Raw genomic sequence first — 16,759 nt, forward strand, 5'->3', positions numbered from 1 at the left:
ATTCCGTCATATGCAGCGCACACTACTTTCCTCACCAAAACTCACTAGAGTGTTAACCCATAAGACCGCTATACTGTAGACATTGGTGTATGTCTCGTTCCCATGTGATTCGCATCATAAAAATTTCGTGAAGTTGTTAGCATTAGCATAGAAAGAAACTGTTAGGTTTATCTGTCGTCGTTATAGTAGATGTTTTTGACTTTGTTCTAATACGTACTTTTAAGCTGAATATGGATACACTCCAGAAACTTCGCCGCATTCATTGTATAAAACTTTTTTACACAAGTATGTAAAGTCTCCCGTTGTGCATCACAGGATTGTCTTTTATTCAGCACCATGAAATGCTCGACAATATCATGCCCCAAATATTGGTGAGTAAAGCTCCAGTTCAGACGTGTTTTGCACAGTCTTTTCGCTCATACAATTCTGTGCTGGAATTCTTTGGCCGGGAGTGTACGTGAAGACCTTTAGATGAATATGTTACTGCGCTATTGAAGAGTTGTAATTTTGGTGTAAAAATTTACAGATATTTTCCTACGCATGACATAACAATTAATTGGCCTTAGTACGTAGAACTAAATAAATAAATACAGAATACCTGAAGTGAATTCAAGTGTATTAGCACTTACTTGCCGACTATAGCAAAAACTGTTCGCACGCCTTCTGTCACGCAAGACGATAATCGCTCTAAAAAATAAACGCACAGAACATTAAAAACCAGCTCTGCGCGAAACACGCAGCACACTCACAGCGTATGCTGGTGGAGCGGCCTTCGACAATTCCTTTAAACTATCTGAGGGCGCCCAGTGAAAGTAAATTTGCGAAGTACGCACTATGCCGTAATTCGTTATCATTTTGCATTGTAGCGCAGTATCTACTAGGCATGTGCAAGTCAACGTGTGCACCTACGTATTTGCACACTTAGCTGAAGCTTTGACAGATGATGATGATGATGATGATAATAAAAAAATATGGCTGAGCCTTTTGGGATACGTCGGCAGCTATGGACACACACTCGTTACGGAATTCACATAGTGTGACAACTGGTGCGATCATACGCTTCTCAAATGCCTTAATTACACCTTGTAACGCGACCACTCGCACGACATGGCGCCTGTATGGGGCATATTTTCCGAATAACTTCCAGCGCTGGTGTGTCTCTGTGGTAGTATGCCTGTCTCGAACAAAGAGTGTGGATTGGATTCCGGCTGAAACCCTGTTTATTCCTCATTGTGGGTGGATCTCCGACGCGCACCGGCGGCGGCTTTACTTTTCACCAGCGCTTCACTTTTCTGGGCTTTCAATATGCACCTTCACCACAGAGAATCGAGTTGTTTTATTAGAGGAACCAGAACATCTCTATCTGAAGGAGAGTTTATTTTTTTTTTTGAGGGACGATTGAGGTCATGACTCATGATGCCACAATAAAATAACTAAGCAGAGCTCCCAATAACAATTGCTGGGCTTTTCGTGCAAGAAACGTCATATGAATTTGAGGCATATGCCGCAGTAGGGGACTCTGAATTAAGTTTCACAACCTGGGACTCCTTAACGCACACTTAAATCAAGCACACGGATGTTCTTTGAATCTCGCCCTCATTGAAATGCTGCTGCGGTGGCCCGGAGTCAAAACCGCACCATCGAGCTCAGCAACGCAACACTTTGGGTGATAAGACATCACGGCGGGTGATGGAGACCTCCTGTAAGTATTACAATTGCTGTACGCGCACGTGACGAATCATCACATGGATAGAAGGTAGCGAAGGAGAGTGCCGAAAGTGTAACACCAGCGTCAGCTGGTCGTTTCACTTAGGAACCATGCAGTTATAATGAATGCGGAAACAAGGCACTCGTGATAAGACGATTTTCGGGAAAGGCATGGTGTTAGCCTCGGAATTTTGGTATTCATTCTGGCCAGCTTCTTTATCTCTTAGCAAATAAGGCGAATGCCGTATAGTATATTAGAGGTAGATTGCTTTAGTGCATGGAATATTGAAAAAAGAAAGATGGCTTATTCCTACATCATAGGAATCGTTATAACACGAAAGCGAAACGTGTCGTCACAGAAGTAGTTGATTGTTTATAGTGCATTGGTATATGAGAGGTTGTACAATGTCTATTGTTGTCTGGCAGATATAGCACCGCTTAATGTGCACGCACTCACGTTGACGCCTAGTGGCACATCTCCGTACCGACGACTAACGCACATGATCATGACTTGCTGTAGCTGAAGTTCTTAACATATACGTAGACACCGCATACGGTGAATCCCACGCAAAGATAGCATCAACAAACACATAGTAAACACTGATACTCGATATTCACTCCTTCAAAGCGTCGTGAAACGCGAAGAGAAACGCGACGAGCATCGTGTTTTTCTTCTAGCATGGACGTTAATTCTCACAGGGCGAGCGGGGAACGCGGTGGGACAGCCAGGCGAGCGTCGGAGAGCTATTTTTCCATATGGATGGATGCTATGCGCGATGCTTGGGTTAAAGCCACCACCTCGCGCTGTGTTAAAGAGTTGACAAAATTATAGTTCTATTGAAAACGCGCCGAATGGGACGGTCGTAGCAACGGCGCATTTTTTCTTCTTTTCCTTTTTCGAGCCTGGTGGCAGACATGTAACCGACCCGTTACAAAGGGGACGCTCATTGAATCCATCCATCCATCCGTCCGTCCGTCCGTCCGTCCGTCCGTCCGTCCGTCCGTCCGTCCGTCCGTCCGTCCGTCCGTCCATCCATCCATCCATCCATCCATCCATCCATCCACCCATCCTTCCATCCGTCCGTCCATCCATCCATCCGTCCGTCCATCCGTCCGTCCGTCCGTCCGTCCGTCCGTCCGTCCGTCCGTCCGTCCGTCCGTCCGTTCGTCCATCCATCCATCCATCCATCCATCCATCATCCATCCTCCATCCACCTTCCGTCCCGTCCGTCCGTCCGTCCGTCCGTCCGTTCATCCATCCGTCCATCCTCCATCCATCCATCCATCCGTCCGTCCGTCCGTCCGTCCGTCCGTCCGTCCGTCCTCCATCCATCCATCCATCCATCCATCCATCCATCCATCCATCCAAGAACACTGCGAGAAGAAAGTGTGAAAGATAAAAGGCGCGTTCATGTAACCTCCGTTATGTGTTTGGCGGTAGCTCAGTGGGCTAAACAACGCCAGCCATCGTCGCTGACCGAGAGGGCATAAGTTCGACTCCAGTACGGAACCTTTTTTAATCATCGTTTTTCTTTCTTTGATATTTGATGACGATCATTTCGCTGACGCGTTTCCGTGGCAGAAATACGTCATTAAAGTCTGGGTGGACCCCAGCATAAAACACTTTCGTGTTAAAATACCACCTAAATTGTATCACGATGGTAGGTGATTAGATATGGATATCTCTTGTAACTCTCCGCATTCGAAAAAAATTATCCATATATGGACATTGACACATAAATTACCAAGTCACCATACACCAAGGGTATTCATAAAGAACGTTAATACAGCTGCTTTCATCTAATCTTTTCTAAAAACAACATTCGTGGCTTACCCAAATCAGCGATACCTATAAAAGTATGTGAACAGTAAGAAAGGTTAGAGCCGCGCCCCTCGTATTCTACACACACCAATGTGACATTTTACATTGCGGATTGTTATGTGCATTGCTAGCAGTATAAGATATATTGAATGCGTGAGAGTTGGCTGTTAGGAAACGATAATGTGTTCTGCATATAAGTACTCTACCGATCTACTGGGAAGCACACGTTCAGTAACAGGACATGATAGGTATTGTCATAGACGAGAAAACTCTTGTTTTCATTCAAGTTAGGGCGTAATATCATAGTCCACATTAAGCGAGCTCCCGATGGTGAATCCGCTTGATGTCGCGCGTATGGCCTTCCGCAAAATCACATACCCGTTGTTTCGCGAACATACAAACTGTTGTTTCAAGAATGCTGACAAGGCAGATTGGGTGAAAGCGTTGAGAACACTTCGTGTAGCAATTGCGCGTGCAGCGCTGCAGCGGAGTCTCCATGTTGACGTCAAAGCCAAGAAGGCGACGCTGGTATATCTGGAGGTTAGTACTGCTATAACGTAAATGACTTTGACAGAATAAATTCAGTTTCCGTGGGCGTTTCAGTGGGTGTCAGTGCTCGTGAAATAAAAATGTCCGTCGGACGCTCTATCCTGTATCACTACTTCTCTCCTTCTACGAAGACACAGTGACGCAACTAATGTTCCAAATTAACTGCTGGTACCGTAAATTTTGAGGTGTTTCTTGAAAGCCAACCTGTTCTTACCAACACTGTCAGAGGAGAATTTCGAAGGAAGGGGAAATTCTCTTCGCATATGTGGAAAAGATGAGACCGATGGTAAACCATAAGCGCTGTGAAAACGAGGCATGCGTCACAACGCGCCAACCCGCACCAGGGAAAACGTCGGCGCCGCAGATGTGCCATGCGTCTGAACCACTCCGTGATCTGAAAGCACTTCCTTGCACCCAGTACATCCTTAAAGGCACCTGCACCCGAAATTATGGGTGCTCTTCTTCGTGTACATTTGTTTGTCATGGGCCTCGACGATGACTCTAGCGCCAGCACGAATGAACCGTTTGCTGTTCTCAACAAACTCATATAGCTCACCTGTACAACACAACAGCTCGCCTCACGGTGATGGGTAGAGGGCCTCGAAAACCCGTGTAGTCCGTATCGGTAGCTTGAAATCATTCACGCTCAGACAAATCAGTTACTCCTCCGAAAAGGGCTCGTCTGCGAGGAGCGGAATGTTGTACGTATGCGCGAAGAAGATTAAGGCTGATCAGGGTACTTGCTGTTCCGAGCGAGAGAGACGCGAAGTTAACATCAGCCAGTAGTTGGCCACTCCTGAGCTCACCTTCGAGAGCTTGAGTATACGACTTCCGTCAGTCGTAACAGTGATTAACGGTCTTCTTTGAGCGCAGCAACATCTAGAGTGTCGGGTGAAAGTAATTATTGAAATTTCGTTCCTGATTGCACAGGTTTCGCATTTCATTACCTGTAATAGCGTCGATACGTTTATTACTCGACGTTTTTATCTCTATCAGCATCGCATTCGTTTATACCTTTTACAAATATTGTTACTACCACTGATGTAACAGACCGCAGCAAATTATTGTGTGCATGAGCTTTCTCACCTGTTCCGTCAAATATTGCATGCCTGTTACAACATGTCCACTATCTTATTCTTGCCTCCCATTCTGTGGTAATGACTTGTGAGAGCCGCTTAAGGCTACAACGAATGATAATGATGACAGGTATGTGGCTTCGTCTTTCGCAAGGGTAAGAAATAAGGTGTGCTTGAAGGGATGGTTTCAGAAAAGTCCGCTCACATGTGCCGCCTCAAGTGCTGCACAAACATTACAGAGCGCCTTTGAGGAACATAGGAACGTAAGTAGTGTGACCAGATAAGGGGCCCAGCTCTCAATGGGAAAATGCCCTGAAAACGTTAGCTATGGTGTGGCTCTGTGGGTTATCTGGGTGATGTTACAAGAGCGTGTCAACAACAGCCTGCTTGAGATCACAATGATTGCGCCGATATGTAATGATGAACGTGAAAGAAAGATCACAGACAAATTCACACGAATATTTTCGGCGCAGGCGGTTGGTTTTGGTCAGCCCTGCAAAAGAGTACGACAAATTTTTGTGCTGTTATGGAGGCTCCGCTTCCCCTTAGCTGCGTTGCTGAGCATGAGCCGCCACTTAAGCAATTTTAGCCAGTGACAGTCAGCCTTCGCGAACGTGTATTATGCAGTACTAAAGAGCACTAATAGGGCGGAGTGCTAGTAAAAAGCAAGAAAATCTGAGCAAGCACGGTCTACCACCAGCTGCGAGCTACACAGTATTAGCCGCCAGTTAGCGAGATGCAGCCAATAGTTACGCGCGCTAGCCGACACCACCCATCGGGCACCGCAAGTCAACACTAGCAAGCACTGGACAACATTAGCCACCAGTAGCCATCGTTTAGCTAATGCTGGTCTGTAGTATTCAACACTCATTGCACATATGCTCAGTGTATTCTTGCCACATTTAGAGTTTCAGTGCAAGGCGGCATACGAGAAAGGCGACAATAAGTGACGCAAAACATCAAATTATTTGCGTTATTTACAAGAAAACTGTAAGGTTTATTGTGCACATTAGAAAAAAATGTACAGCTCACAAATATTTAAAAACTCGCCTTTTTTATCTTGGCTGCATCTCACTAATACACAACTCACAGACTATGAATAAGTTCAACACAGCCTCAACTGGCACTAAAACTGGAATTTCAGTGCTCTATGGAGACTTCTAGTGCAGCCAAAAAAAAACGAAAATGGGACGTTGTTTCACTTTGATCTGGACAGCTAATCCAGCGTCATAATGCAGCCTTACAATTCTTTTGTGACGAATCAAACAGGCCCGCAGTCCCACCGGAAGGAGTATCATACTCTAGCGAGATCTATGTTGGACAGTCGCTTGAACGTGCTGCTCACCGTGACCCAGGTTGTGGCCGCGGCGTCGTATATCTGCTAGGTTTCAACCCTCTTCCTCCCAGGACTCACGGTAATCCACGTGCTGTATGTACTACATGGCCATGACCCTGGTGCTTGTTTATAAGCCATGACTGCGCCATATACTTGAAAATGGCGATGCTTTCATTGCATTGTATTGACAACACTCTTACGTGTTTAATGTATATAGCTATTTTCGAATTCTACTAAAACAGAAGTTAGCAGATGCCGCGCACTGTCTAAACTGATTATTTGCCTAAATAAAGTTTACTATTGTAAGGCCTGGCGTCGCGAGAAAGAGTTGACTGTCTTTTCTCCAAAAAGCGCGTCATGACATTGCCCCGAGCCCAGTCAGCAGCATCAGCGGCAGGCACCTGACACCAGTGCGGCGCCTTCAGGGAACGACACCTGGGGGAATTGGTTGCAGGAACCGCTAGATGAAAGCAGGCAAGCAGGTGCAGCTACAGTGAGACGGTATGCCGCTATGTGCTGATTGCAATGGGCGCGCTTTCTGACAGGGCGCACAGGTGAACATGACCGGGGAGCTGGACGGCGCCACCATCGCGTGTGGTAGTGCACATTTAGAAATGTCGTTTGTCGGCCGTTCCCCTCCTCTCTCTAACGCAGGTGGCTGAAAGACCGCAGAAAGTGAGAGAGAGGGGGAGAACGACGGCAGACAAAATTACAGTCGGCCAAATCAGGTCATTGAGTGTTCTTCATTTGCCGTGGGAAGAACGGGGAGGAGCAACCAAGAAGTTAGAACCTGGCTCCTGGCTTCCCACGGGCGTTCTTGTTGCAAGAGCGGTGCTATCTACTCTCGGCTTTGCCGAGGAGTGTAGCGCAACTCCAAAAGTAAATGACTACCTTGTAACCTTGTATATATTGTGTTTAAAAGTAAAGTTGTTTGCTAGGAAAGGACTCGTCTCAATCCTTGGGAAGCGACAACCAACTACGACGAGGCCGTTGAAGCACATTCCGCGCCCTTCTACGTGAAAAGTGGCTAGGCAAACTAGGAGAGCTCTGCTCTCAAGGAAAACAAGAGGGGGTGGGTAGGAGGTTGTTTATTTACTGGCGCATTAGACAGGATCCAAACAATGACGACAAAAAAAACGCTCTGTGTTTCAAGGAGAACATCGCGCTGCGGAGGAGACGCAAGGAGAAGGCCAAGGCGTCAAACGTCCGGCTGAAGCGACGAGGGAGCTAGTCACCGGAATGAAGGAGCCGGCGGTCCGACAACCATCGCCCGAAGACGGCGATCCGGCGACACCCCAAGCGACATCGGGCGACGGCGAGCGTCTGGCAACTGGAAAGGCGAGACAGCAACCAGCGGCCGCTTCTGAAGTGCTGAGTCCTCTTGTGTTCTTTCACCTCAGGGATACCACTGCCTTTTGTTTTGTGTGTTATGAACACGAGGGTCGCTTCTTTGAACCCCGACAGGCGCTCGCCAGCGATGAGGTGGGGGTCTGTGTCGGAGGACGAAAGCATCCACGGAAACCCTCAGGTGGTTGTTCCCGTGTCCACCCAGTGGTGGACAGGGGAACTGGAACCCTAGGGTGGACACGGGTGGCTCGTGGTGGCTGACTCATACCAAGTGTGGGCTCGTACGTGCCAGTTTAGGTTATTAGTGGTTAACTGGTCGCTAGTCTGATCTAGTATTTGCTACTGTTGGCTAGACATCAGCCAGTGCTTGCTAACATTCAGCTGCTCTAAATAACGTCGGCTAATATAACGTCACTGGAATCCACAGAAGACCAGGGTGCGGCAGACAAGCTTTATTCTTAAGGAGGCGGACTTGTGCCTCTCGCTTAAGAAACACAAGAGGGACACTAACAGAATGAGAGCGGCGTGCCCATGCACGGCTGCCGTTCCACCCAAGAAAAACCCACATCTTACGTGCTGCCAGTTATTTAAGCGCTGAGAAAACAACACATAACATGCGCGCACCTACCATCAGATACTGCACTGTCTGATACGATAGGCCCATCGAAAGTTCATCGCAGTCCGCTCTAGCCTATCTAAATGACGCGACGGCTGTCGCTCGACAGTGGCAGCTGCGAAGAACGGCATGGCACGTGGCAATATTTGGGCTTTAACGTCCCAAAACCACGATATGGCTATGAGAGACGCCTTAGTGGAGGGCTCCGGAAATTTCAACCACCTGGGGTTCTTTAACATGCACCTAAATCTAAGCACACGGGCCTCAAACGTTCTAGCCTCCACCGAAAATGCAGCCGCCGCGGCCGGGATTCCATCCCGCGACCTTCGGGGTCAGCAGTCGAGCGCCATAACCACTAGACCACCATGGTGGGGCAGATAACGTCGGCTAACTACTGGTTTTTGTTAGGTATTGCTCGCTAATGTTGGCCAACTGTTGGCTTGCTCCAGACAATGTTGGCGAACTTCCTGTTTGCGTAAGGCAGTCCTAGTTATTATTGGCTGGCGTTGGCTAGGACTAGCTAATGTTGGTTGGTTATGAGAGTGTAGTCAAATGTAGGCCACCGATGGGCACTGCTCTTTACAATCGAGTTGCGTTGCCTTGCGCCCTTCTAAGAAAGCCTGAAACACTCTAGATATACAGTAAAACCTCGGTGATACGAATTTCGCGGGGTTGCTAAAAAAATATTCGTATCATCCGAAATTCGTATCACCAGAAAACAGGTAAAATTAGTATGCGACAAAAGAAAGTTGGCACACGTTTTGATTTAGTGTTTCTCAGGGCCGCAGCGATATCATCAACAGCTCTGAATGATTGCCAGTAAACTTTTTAGACGTGAAATACGATCATACTTGTACTCGTAAATATACGGTGCGTGCGCGCGTGTGTAATTAATGAACCAGATGTGTTGTGACGCGTTACCGCTAGTAGCCCCTTCCTAATCGTACTACGCTTTTCTACATTACACTAGAGTACTGCAGCGAAGGTAACTAAAGAAGCGCGTTGCACGCGATTGATGAAGGCCAGAAAATTTTAGAATCGCTGTCCTTTGTTGCTGTTATTTTCTTATCGCGGTGGTGTTGCGGGCGCTGTTCGAGAGATTTACGGCCGTGCCCGCACAATCGGGATGTGTGCTCAAAATTCGGGAGTCTCCCCGTGCAAACCGGAGAGTTGGCAGGTGTGCGCGTATGTTGCGAGGCCTAGCTCCTTCGCCAAGACCGTCCGCTTCGTCACTTGGGGTCTTCGTCCTGGGACTTCATGATGGACCCGCAGCCCAAGTTTCAGACTTGTTTCATAGAACGTCTAATTGCGAGGACATGGCTTGCATCCACGTGGCAGGCACGTGTTAACGCAGTACAAAGACGATTCTGCCTCGAGCACAGGAGCACACGTGAACGCGTTAAAAAAACGCGACGTCAACGTCATCTGTAATCTAAACGCGAAAGCGCATAACGGCCTCCAAGATTCGGGCGCACAATCTCGGAGGCAAGGTTGATGGTCGCGCAGCACGCATGCCCGCGCCCGCGCGAGACTGCCGCGTCTTCCGCGACAGCGCGGGCAGCACCTGTTCGTACCTGTGCGCGAGCGTACGTTCGTATCAAACTTCGCGGGGTGAAAATCGGTTCGCAACAACCGCACCCTAATACAATGCAGGCTAATGGGCCTTCGCCGGGACCACAGAAAAATTCGTACGAGCCGTGATCGTATCACAAGGTTTTACTGTACTAGTATGATGCTGTCACTTATAACCTACTGTCTCTGGACCCCACAGAAATGCGCCAAGAGACACTGTTTATGATGCGCACGCCTTCCTGCCGCCAAACCACGTGCACGGCCGCGGACAGAGTGCTACGTGACCCGACCGCGCCGTGCTGACCGAGCAAGGAGGAACAGCAGCGCCACGAGGTGCGAGCATCGGTGGTCGTTTTTTTCGCATCCCAGTGATCCCACCATGGTTGCCCGCAGGTGGAGATAATGTGTAATTTTAAAGACGATAGTCTTTCTTGGGGAACTCAAACGCAGAAATTTTGGTCTGTCTGTCTTTCTGTCTCTCTTTCTGTTTGTCGGCACGTCCCTCGATTCAGCCGCTCGGCCAAAGTTGAACCACTTGCCCAAGGGCCAGCCCTCTTGAACTGGTACGGCTGTTCATACTTGTGAACGTTGTCGATCAAAAAGTAAATATCATGCATATCTGAGGTGCAAAATCACTAGGTAAGTATTAGGTGGCGTGTTCCTTTAATAGAAAATGCATACATACGTAATTTTAAGGACCCTAGTTTCTTAAGCTGCGCTGAAAATGCATAAGAATGGAAGCTTGAGCGAGTTGGTATGCGTTTATCTTTGTTGAAACAGCGCTCACTAGACGACGACGAAGTAAAAGAAGGCACAGGACAGGCGCTGCCTGTCCTGTGCCTTCTTTACTTCCTCGTCGTCTAGTGAGCGCTGTTTCAACAAAGCTGAAAAGCGACTGCGCTGAAATTTGCCTTCCTCCGTGCCCTTCGCACGAGCTCATTGTTGTGTTTCGGTTTCGGTTCTGTATTGCACTGTACGAATGCCATGGGTTGGTGTTGAAAAACTTTAGTTTTGAGAAGGGCAAAAAGGTGAAAAAAATATTTAAAAAATGAAAAAGCAGCGTTGTGGGCGGCCTTCAGGCTGCCGGTTGTGGGCGCCGCTCTGGCGTTCCTGTTTTACCCAGGCGACGTGTAAATAAAAGAGTGTGTGGAGAGTACTCGTTGAGTGCGGACGTTTCTCTGCAAAGGTCTTCGCCTGCTGCTGCGCCGGACTACCAGCACGCACACGCACTCATGTTTCCCGACGTATTGCCAGATGGCGTCCATATCTCACACAGCGCCTCTTCTATCGTCTTTACACGACATTTGCAGCGAAGCACGCAGATACGCGGCCAATTTTTTCTTTGTTTTTCGCTCGACGTGGAGGCTGAATATAGAATTGAGGCGCCACTTTGTATGCCGGTTTAATTAATGACGACCTTCCTCATAGATTGTGAATTAGTCATAGCCAAGATTGTAAGAGCAAATCATTGACTATTTGGAAGCTGTCAAAGATATTGAACTCTTTTTTACTAATGTGGTAGAGATTTTACAATTTACTTGTAAATAACTCATATTATAAGATGATAAGGGTCCCCAACATCTTTCTCGGATGCTGTATTGTCTCGGATGCTGTCGAGCAATGCTTGAATATAGCTTGCTGAGTCATAGGAATAGAAATGTAATGTTTATTAGACTGCTATAAAAGCGAAGCCAACACTCGAACCACAGACGTTAATCTGATATTACGCCTGTATCGTAGGAGTACATATGTAGTGTGTTTATTGCTTTCTAGTAAAATTAGATAGCCAGCTCCACAACCACAATTCACATTGCACCGACATTACGTCTACATAGGCTGTTTTTCCAAACCAGTTCATAGATCTGGCGCTGCTCTGTGGTAAAATACGTGATTGCCACGCAGAATCTTTGGGTTCCATTCCTGCTGGGATCCTAATTTTTATTCTTTCCATTCTTCGGGCCAATGCTGCAGATCTCTGTTTTTCTTAACGCTCTCGCATTTAAATTACCAATGTCTGTTCGCGCCGTTCCTGGGTAGATATAAACTGTCAATCACCTGTGGCGCATACCCGTACACCGCGGCCCGTGATAAACGGGTATGTGCCACACGTGTCTGGAGGAAAGGGTTTGACGGCGTACGCGACATAATTTTCAGGTTTTTCATGTCTTGACCCGACAGTCATATTCGTTAAATCTTCTTACCCTCCCACCCAATTTTGGTGTGCACCAAGTTAAGGAGGTGACCATGAGAGCATCCAGACGTAGGCGACTAGATAGATAGATATGTAGATAGAAACGCTCAAAGTGACAAAGGTTCGCTAAGAATTGCTTCGCATTAAAAAAAATCGGCAGATCTCACGCATTTTGGGAATCGGTTTCATGCGAAGCAGTCAGCCAGTAGCTTCCTATGCTGCATTTTTTGCTGCAGCATAGGAAGCAGCTGCAGCATCCTATGCTACAGTATGGATGTACTACTGATTTTTTATGGTCACCACATGGCTAGCACTTCTATGTCTTATGAAGTCTATGAATAAGCGCGAAGAGAATGCCATTTCTGCGACATCGCAAGAAACTTCGTCATCCTGTACGTAATAATTGCTGAAGTAAAAAATTTATGCTTTAATATCAGAAATTGCGATTTTGAAGAGTTCTTAGTGTACCTATTTACATTTCCGTCAAAATTCTCTTTAATTTAGTCATTTAATTCAAAAGCGTCGCAGTTGTTTTCACACATGCGTGACTACATTTGGCTACTTTTGCTGCCCGTGGCTCAAGCTGGCTACCTTTTGGCTAGTTTTTCTCATTTCCTCGCTATTTTATTGTCTTTTAGACCTGCACCCCTGCGTATAAAATTGGGTCAGACAGAGCTCTGCCGCCGGATTTTCAGAGGAAAGTTTGAAACTTCATATTTAGACCAGAGACGATGTCATGGTGCTGTCCATACAACGCAACGGCGCACATTTGGCTTTTGCAAGAATAAGGCACCACCACAAGCTATAGATAAGCACCAGGTTCATGGCCATGTAGTACAATATGTGGAATACCATGAATTCAGGGAGGCAGTGGGCTTAAACCTAGCCAATATAAGACGCCATGGGCTCAACCTGGGTAACTGTGTGCAGGATGTCCGAGTGACTGTGCCACACAGATATCGCTAGAGTCTGATAGCACTGCCGGTGGGATTGCGGGCCTGTTTCATTCGTCATACATGAATTGTAGGGCTGGAGCCCGATGCTGGATTAGCTGTCCGGAAGAAAGCGCAACAACGTCCCACTCATTAGTTATGGGCACCAAGATATTAGTTGATACGCCACTTCAAATTCGACCAGCTTGCCCAAAATCTAGGTGTAGTAAACCTGTCAGATGTATCCCAGGGGGAAAATGCATGTCATGGACTACTTGGCAGTTGTCATAGCTAATTGCACACGCTTCATATTACATTGCGTGCAATACATCTCGAAGCTTTTTTTAGACAATCAATATAATTTTATGCTTATTGTGGCTTGCTGTCCTTTTCCTTGGATATCGCTTCAGAGTGGAACGGAGAGTAACGCGAGCGAACAACAAGGCACTCAATAATTGCGCAAGAACTGTTGACTCATACTGACTAGTATTTGCTAAGTTTTGGCGAGTGCACGCTAATTTTGGCTACTGGCGAGTATTAGCTGGCGTCACTCAGTGCGTCGTAATTTAGTCTAGTGGTCTTGAACCGATGCCCAATATTGACCAACTGTACGCTAGCAATGAACGTGTTCTCTCAGATAGAGTTCGAAAGTGCTCTCTAATAATGTTCGTTAGTAATAAATACCGCTGGGTAATGTTGGTTAAGTGTTACCTCGTGTTCAGCAGCGTAGCTAAGATGTGAGGCCGAAGCTCGGTTAGAGCACTTTTTTTGTGTGCTGTTATGAACCGACGACCAGAACAACCAGCGATGTTCTTTAGTATATTGCTTTTAAGCTGTAGTAAACAGTTCACCGCAATCATTAGGATGTAGTGCTGGCGGTCGTGGACACGACCGTGTACCTTGACCAACTTGTGCTACAGAACCCATCACAGCATGAGCTTTTCAGAGGGTCTTGATGGCAAGCGAGCTTGTCGCGGCAAGATTTTCAGACGTGCTCCGCAATGTTCGTACAATATTTCTGTCGTTGCAGATAAGCTGAATATTTGGAAATCGGTCATTCCTACACGCCCTTACTTTCTGCTTGGTGAGGGGCAAAGCCAAGTCGACGAGCCGTGCCGAGATAAATGAGATCAATGAACCACCTAACAAGCACATTATGCTACTACGACGGCCATCTCTTTGCTGACAATGCTTCAGTCTGCCGACGATGCTACCAGAAACGGCACCTCAGTATGAAAGTCACGAAGGCTGTCTTCTACTACACACTGGCGATCGCTAGAAAAGCTGTATTTCCATCCGTTTCTATCGCAGTGATTCCGCGCTCGCCTAGCAAGGAGCTCTTCAATCGGTGAATCTATTTGCAGCGTTACCAGGTTGAAAAGAAAGGAAACAATCTACAATCATAGGAAACAATCTGTGCTCCATGGAACTAACAATCCCTTATCTTCCAACGATGCTTTTACTGGTAAAGTTTTACTGGTAAACGATGTCTGAACCCCTGGCGCTACGAGCATTCTTTTCACGCGTTTAAGAACGTGTTGGCTTGGGCCTGCAGAATATACCTCACGGTACAACGGTACACGCAATAAAATATCAACAAGGTCTTTAGACTGTTTTCCACTTGACCCCTCAGTCAAATATATCGAAATTCAGAAAGCGCAGATGGATGCACTGAAGTGGGTTTCCAGAGTGAAATCGTCGTTACACATGGCAAAGTTTTAACATACAGTCAGCTTACAGCTGATGGTGTATCATTGTACTGTTCTCTGGTTTACGATTAGGGTGTGAAATTCTTATGTAAGGCAAAAAAAGAAGAAGAAGCAAAAAGAAGCTCCACGGTAGCGCAGTGGGTCAAGCGCCCGCCAGCTATTGTCGCGGACCTAGAGGTCCTGGGATCGACTACCGTGAGTGGAGTTTTTTTTTTAAATGTGGAGCATTTCTTAGTCGCACCTCCACTAAAGATAAATGCCGCCACTTCCGCCACCGCACCCGCCTCACCTGACCAAGACGCCTTCTTGCGTAGCATCGATAACGCGCTTACTCAAGCCCAGCGCACAAAGGTTGTTCAACTGCTTGAACGCTTTCGTGGTTCATTCGACGTCGGCCAATCATCATTGGGGCGCACGTCTGCGGTTGTTCATCGTATCGACACTGGTCACCATGCTCCACTGCGACAGCGTCCCTTCCGAGTATCGCAAGCCGAACGTCGCGTTATTAGCGATCACGTAGATGAAATGCTGCAACGCGGCGTGATTCAGGAATCCAACAGTCCCTGGGATTCTCCTGTCGGGCTGGTGCGAAAAAAGGATGGTTCGATCAGATTTTGCGTTGACTACCGCCGGCTAAACAACTTTACGAGAAAGGATGTTTATCCCCTACCACGAATCGACGATGCCCTGGATTGCCTTCAAGGAGCAGAATATTTTGCTTCTCTGGATCTGCGTTCATGCTACTGGCAAGTGCCGATGGCTGAAGCCGAGCGTCCAAAAACAGCTTTTGTCACCCCTGACGGTTTATACGAATTTAATGTAATGCCTTTCGGCCTTTGAAACGCGCCTGCAACCTTCGAGAGGATGCTGGACACTGTTCTCAGGGGACTCAAATGGCAGACCGGTCTATGTTACTTAGATGATATAGTGGTCTTTTCTGCAGGTTTTCCATCTCATATCGCTCGCCTTGAACAAGTTCTCGAGTGCCTCACTACTGCTGGCTTGCAGTTAAACTTAAAGAAATGTCATTTTGGCGCCCGTCAGCTTACGATCCTAGGCCACGTCGTCTCGAAAGAAGGAATTTCACCAGATCCTGCGAAACTTCGAGCGGTTGCCCAATATCCCAAGCCCAGCACTCTAAAGGAGCTCCGAAGCTTCATCGGCTTGTCTTCATATTTTCGGCGCTTCATCCGCAATTTCGCCTCCATTATTTTCCCCTTGACGCAGCTTCTCGCCGGCAGCACCCCCCTCTCGGCATGGAATACCGATTGTGATGAGTCATTTACGACCCTCCGCCGACTTCTCACGTCTCCACCAATCCTGCGTCACTACGATCCCAACGCGCCTACAGAAATACACACGGACGCTAGTGGCGTCGGACTTGGCGCTGTACTCGCTCAACGCAAACACGGATTTGGCGAGTATGTTGTAGCATATGCCAGCCGTACCCTCACAAAGGCAGAGCCAAATTACTCCGTAACAGAAAAGGAGCGTTTGGCAATTGCTTGGGCAATCGGTAAATTTCGCACCTACCTTTACGGGCGTCAGTTTGACGTTGTCACCGACCAACATGCCTTATGCTGGCTATCGTCCCTGAAAGACTCGACTGGACGCCTCGCTCTTTGGGCTTTACGCCTACAAGAGTGTGACATAGGTGTCATTTATTGCTCCGGGCGAAAACATTCGGACGCTGACGCCCTATATCGATCGCCACTGCCTTCTGACACTGCCTGCTCATCAGCTTCTACTTGTAATTCGTCATCTCTGACCATCACCGACATGCCGGTCGAACAGCGCAAAGATCCTTGGATCGCTTCCCTTCTTGACATTTTGTCTCACGCACCCTTCGTCGTCAAGCTCAACACTTCGCCGTTCGTGAAGGCTTGCTGTATCGTCGCAATT

The sequence above is a fragment of the Rhipicephalus sanguineus genome, unplaced genomic scaffold (assembly GCF_013339695.2).
Source record: "Rhipicephalus sanguineus isolate Rsan-2018 unplaced genomic scaffold, BIME_Rsan_1.4 Seq484, whole genome shotgun sequence".
NCBI classification, from domain to species: Eukaryota; Metazoa; Arthropoda; class Arachnida; order Ixodida; family Ixodidae; genus Rhipicephalus; species Rhipicephalus sanguineus.